The sequence below is a fragment of the Aedes aegypti genome, chromosome 3 (assembly GCF_002204515.2).
Source record: "Aedes aegypti strain LVP_AGWG chromosome 3, AaegL5.0 Primary Assembly, whole genome shotgun sequence".
Taxonomy (NCBI): domain Eukaryota; kingdom Metazoa; phylum Arthropoda; class Insecta; order Diptera; family Culicidae; genus Aedes; species Aedes aegypti.
Genome location: NC_035109.1, coordinates 217,623,871 through 217,630,320, shown reverse-complemented (window position 1 = coordinate 217,630,320; position 6,450 = coordinate 217,623,871).

Sequence of the window (6,450 nt, the reverse complement as noted above, 5' to 3'; positions counted from 1 at the left end):
CCCCTCGTAACGCTTTTTGTATGAACATCGCACTTTTTTATGAGCTGTCACACCTTAAGGACACATACCCACCCCCATCAGCGTAATTGAATTTGTAAATGGACCCGAAAATTTAAAATGGCACACGCGCAAGTTATTTTATGCCAAACGTCCATTATGCCTAACGTATATTATGCCTAACATCCATTATGCCTAATGTCTTTATGCCTAACGTCCTTATGCCTAACGTCTTTATGCCTAATGGGGTATACTCCTGCGTCACACACACTTGCTCACACCGTGCAATCTTCAATGAGTATTGTTCACTGTTTTCGTTTGTTTTTGTTGCGATCTAATCACTTGTTTACACTTTAGTACAAGATGGCACAAATCTTTGCCGGGGACGCTACAACACTTTACGCGCACTTTTTGGCCATTTGCAAATTACAGGACACTTGCAGCCTTTTATTAAAATCGCTTCATTTGCTGCTGTTTTAACACTTTCACTATCGATCCGGCTCGAAGGACCATAAAATTTGTTCAAGCACTCGCCGTTTGTTGACGGCTACTTTTCTTCCTATGAAGATTAGATCACTTCCCCACTTTGTATCACTGGTTGCACTTAACCGCCCGCACCATTTTACGAAATTGGAATTTTCCCCCACAATCACGGCATAATCACGCAACTTGGATTTGCTGATTGTATTTTCGGACGGAGATAGAAACTCGAGATTTGGGTAGACGTAGTCGACTGATACTCGCGACGGTCGTTTCAATACTGTTTTTATTTACCTTTCTTATGTACATTCTCACACCCTGATTGTATAACAGTTATGCTGTTTCAATTGGCACCACAGAATGCACAGTGGGTGCGTGTGTGGTAAAAACGGTAGATATTTTAATTCTATTTACAGGTGATGTGTGTTTTATGAGGTGAGTGTTTTACAGGTTTGCAGGTGTTTAACAGGTAAGTACTATTTACAATATTTACATTAACAAATTTCATTTCAGGACAATTTCACAAATAACAGGTAAGTATTGAACAGTATCACTCCCTACCAAACGCATTCGCTTCTTTTCGAGGTTCTCAGATCCAGACGATGCTTTTCGCTGCCACTTGTCCTTGTTCCGATAGAGCGTTGTGACCGTACTCTGCGGCAAGTCGAATGCCTTAGCCACGTTCTTGACCTTCCGTCCGTAAATCTCCACCTGCTCAATGATCCTTAATCGTTCTGCCACAGTCATCGTTCACACCTTACGTTTTTTGCTTTCAATAAAAATCTCCATTTTTATACTGGGTTTCACGACTCGCACAGAATTTTCAACAGGCCGTTTGATTATTTGTGGGTAAAGATGACATTTGATACGAGAGGTAACTCAGACCAAGAAAATCAATCGAGTAAGCGAGGAGAAAATGCTTGGAAAATTCAAATAAAACGCATCGAGTAAGGGAGGTATCGACTTATGGAGAGAACGTAGTATGCCAAACTGATGGGAATGTTAAGGCTCAAGAATCCATCATTCAATTATCAGCAATCATTGAAAATGAAAAACCAGTTTTTGACGTAGAACTACGTCTTTCTTCTATATACAGGAGTGAAATTGGAATTTCAAAACCAAGAGCGTTACGTTGGCATGAAATATTTTAAACGTTTATAACTTTTCACTGGCTTAACGAAATTTCTTGATTAGCACCTCAATCGAAAGACAAGGCATAAAAGGTTCATGTCGTTTACTTACTTAATCCCACATACCTGTCTAAATAGTTTAATAACTGTTTTAAAAAAGAACATTGATTTCAAGCAAATCTATAAATAGGGATGCTAGAGAAAATTTGACGTCATTTGCTTCTCACTCTCCGAATGGCTTGCATCTCAGCAGGCAACAGATCGGATTGCTCTGGCCGGGCGTGCTTCTCAAGCACAGACATCGATAGCGAAAGATTTGGACTTGTGATCAAATCAGCAACATTTCAAGAGAGAGCAAAGTTTCAAGATTTCGACTTAAGCTCGGTGATCCACTACCCGTTGGTGTTGTGCGCCATCCACGCCACGAAACATTCAGCTGATTCGTTGTATAAGCAAATAACATGCTCAAATTTATATATTTGAGTTGAGGATTTCCCCTTTGATTATGACAATCAACTGATAACATCTCGCAGTGTTATTTATCAGTAAGAGCATCGAAGCTAACAAAGCCATCGGCCTTTTTCAGGGCCATACAATTAGTGGAAAAGAGTTACAAGAGAAATATTTCCGACTTTATTTATGACTTCTTATATTCCTAAATCAATTTCACAGCTTCATACAAAATTTGTCATGAATAATTTATGACTCAACAATTTGTGACTGTATTCGCGGGCGCTGCTGCAGTGCCGTCGGGGTGAGTCCTCAACATTTCACAACGATTGTAAAATAGAGTGGCATTTCCAACAGCGTCTTCGATGTCAGCGTCATATTTTATAGGAACAAGTGTATTAATTTTGGCACCCATGGATCAGAAATTTACCTTCATAATAAAGAAAACTATTGATTATCAATAGTTCGTATTGAATATTTAGTTAATTTCAAATCTTCCAACAGTTCATGTTCGACCAATTTCTCACGCATTAGCATTCTCCGCAATTTTCAAGTAATTCTAAGCCCAACACATTATTGGCACATACCCATTTCCCAGATTGGTCGATCAGAAAGCGAAGAGCACAAAGGGAGGAGCATCATCTGCTATTCTAAGGTTATAAAACATACTTCCTTCGTCAGATTCAGTTTCATTCCATTTCCGCTTTCGATATGGTAAGAGCTCCTCCGAACTTGCTTAGCGAGAAGTACCTTGCTGCTAGAAAGCTGCTGTGCTGTTAACCTTCAAGCTGTCAATACAGCATCTGGTTTGTGAAATTCAAGATTAAAAGATTGAGCTACGTTTCCAGATTTCAACTCAATCCCTCTGATCCGCTACCCTGTTGCTGTTGTGCACCCATGAAATATTCAGCTGGTTTGTCGTAGAAACAGAGAACTTGTACAAAACTTGATTTGGTTCACATAATTTATCTCACATAATGTCTTGAATTTTGAGAATTTACTCGTGGACGCCGCTGCAGCGCCGTCGGAGCGTAATAACATCATAGTACTCAGTATTGTGTGGCATTTCTAACAGCATCGTTGATTTATCATGTAATGGGGAGCACTTCCTTAATTCTTGAGTACGGAAATTGGGAAATGTATTAAAATTGCAACAGATTTTTAATACTGTTCACTAAACTGATTCTTGACCAGTTGTAATAAGCATCTATTGATCTGAAATTTTTCTACATGTTAGTTTCAATAAAGAAATGCATTGTCAAATGTCATATTATATTAAGCAGAGCATTAATATTGACGTTTGTATTGAATTTCGAATTCCAATTTCCATAACTTTTACGAATCAGAATATTTATCAGAATTTATCAGAAATATCTAAAATTTGCTCAAAGGCAAAACATTCGTGTTTTTGCATTTGTTGTAAAATATTGAAATCATGTTTTTTGTCCATCTGAACGCGTCCATGAATTTTCAAAGATAAGTGAATCCCTAACCAAGACATCAACTTTATATACCTTATGTCCCAGATGTGTCGATCAGAAAAAGCCGAAGAATAAGGAAGGGAGGAACATCGTCTGCTATTCAAATTGTGTAAAACATACTACTTTCGACTGATCCGGCTTATTTCATTTAAACTTTCGAGCTAGTAAGAGCTCCTCGTGGAAGTTGCAGCATCGGTACAGTTAAGATACAATCCCGTTAGGCACCACTACAAGAAGGCTCATGATCGGCTGATCTGAAAAGCTGCCAATCTTCGGGTATGTGGAATTGCTCAAGACTGAGCTACCTTTCCAAATTTCTACAGGGTGTCCGCAAATTATCCGTACAAACTTTGAAGACATGGCTCTTTACAATCAAGCATAATAAATTCAAAATTCTTGCATGGTTTTAAACATTGGCTTTTGATATTCTAAAGAAATAAGTTTGACACATTTCCGATTTCAAATAATTGCAAAACCAACCCAAATGTATAGAGGTGTCTTGAAGGGAGCTGTTTTCCGAGCTTTATGACGGAAGAGAAGTGTCCATAGAACTCACTGGATTTGAACCGTACAATTTCCTATTTCCAGTCTAACTTGAAGCCACTAACCTGTAAATTACTTCAAATAATAATAGGACATTTGGATTCATCTTTTTAAGGTTTTAGGGATAACACATCTCCAGTATTACTAGCGGCCTTCAGGAAAAACGTCTCCGAAAAATTCAAATTTGCCTATCTCAGTAACAAGCAATCATTTCGAAATTTTTAATAGTTCTATTTTGTGTTAACATATAGATGTATTATAAAAAGAACATGGACATTGATTTTTCATTGTTTTCAATGCGAGATCATCTTTTCAATATTTTGCTGTTCGGATAATTTGCGGACACCCTGTACTTAATCCCTGTGTTTGTCATATAGTCTATTTCCCAGATCAGAAAGCGAAGAAATAGGCTAAGGCGCCGTCCACAAATTACGTAACGCTCTAGAGGGAGGGGGGAGTAGGCTCAAGCGTTACGGCTCATACAAAAATTTAAAAATTTTCACACAAAAAGCGTTACGGAGGGGAGAGAGGGGGTCAACAATTTTCAATTTCAGCGTTACGTAATAAATGGATGCCGCCTAAATAGGAAATAAGCTATATGAAATTCATGTCTTGGCAAGGGATCTAAAAGATGAGCATCATGCTGTTATTGCATCCCGACGGCACTGCAGCAGCGTCGTCGGAAACATCCTCAAATTATCGTAGTGTCGATTATTTGTAACAAATCAGATATTGTATGATGCTATGAGATGAATTAAGAGATTATAGCAAGCATGTGGTAAACATATTAGGAAATATTGCACAAATAACTCTTTAGAACACATTTGTTGGCTCTGAAAAGGGCCGATTGAATTGTTGAATTCGAGTCACACGGACACATTGATTGATTGGCGCACTGGTTGAAATCCTCCTCGCCCGATGAGGTTTGCGGTGGTGGCTTCCTCGGGGTCTTCTTCATCACGGCGGTCTGAAACTTGGTGGGGTTTTGCTGAGGAACTGACTTCTTTTTCTCCTCCTTTCTTGCGGATACCAGCCACAGTCTCAGTTTAGGACTGCGATGGCAGTCACAACCATCTCATTCTTCTGTGGACTGCTTCCTCTTCTTCTTGGCGGCGGCAGTGGTGGTGGCTTTGGCTTCGGACGGCATCTTCTCTCGGTCGCAGGGTTGCCATTACATTTTAGAAAATGTCTGGCTAATTCAAAATGAAAAGTCTTGCAAAATCTGGCAGCCAATCGTGCAGAAATGCTAGTTGATCCAAATTTCGACGGTAGCAAATGATTAATAGAACATAAAACATTGAATTAATGATTGATTTAAATTCACTTCAATCTGCAATTTAGTATTAACATCACTGGAATTTTTGCTTAACCTTTTTTAAATGCATCTTACTGCATTGGCAAAAAATCTAGTATTTATGAAATAAGTTCTTTATATTTGATTCAGATTCTGGCACTCAGATTCTAATGATTGTATAATGTTATATCTAAAACGAAGAACTCGTGAGGAAGTTTCGCCATACGTTTGTCTTGAATCCTAATCTGATTTTTTATGAGAACTCCACTCAACTGGAGTTGTTCTGGACATAATTTAAACTAGTAATCGTCAATTTGTAAATGAGCGAGAGTGTCAACAAAAAAAAAGATTTCCAAGCCGAAATATCATAGTTTTGTCATGAAAAAAGTGAAGAAAATAAATATTATTGATATTGTGTCTGCAGTACGAGTATTTCTATTAGTAGGTTTCTACGCTGTTGTATGTGCTTTTAAGCATCACAATTATGTTTATCAGAATATTCTTAAATATTTTATTTACTGCTATAAAATCTGGCTGGATTTGAAAAAGTCTGGCAAATTGAGCAGTTTGTCTTTTTGTCTTTTCACTGATTACAAGTCTTGCAGTGCCAGATTAATCTGGCATAATGGCAACCCTGCTCGGTCGCTTGACAGTTTGATTTGAGCGAACCACGACAAACGGGGGGCCTTCGCTGTCAATGTCTGTGCCTAAGAAGCACGCCCGGTCAGAGCAAGCCTATCTGGTGCCAGCTGAGATGCGATCAAAGCGGAGAGTGAAAAGTAAATAACGTCGATTTTTCTCTAGCACCCCTACTTTTAGATTTGCTTGGAATCACCGTTCAGTTATTAAACTATTTGGGCAGGTATGTGGGATTTAGTAAGTAAACGACATGACCCTTTTATGCCTTGTGTTTTGAATTTCGTTAAGCCAGCAAACAGTTATAAGACTTTAAAATATTTAATGCCAACGTAAGACTCTTGGTTTTGAAATTCCAATTTCACTTATGTATAGAGAATTATTATTTTAGTATCAAACTGAGCGGCATATTCAGAAGCAAACGCATTCAGTTTCCGGT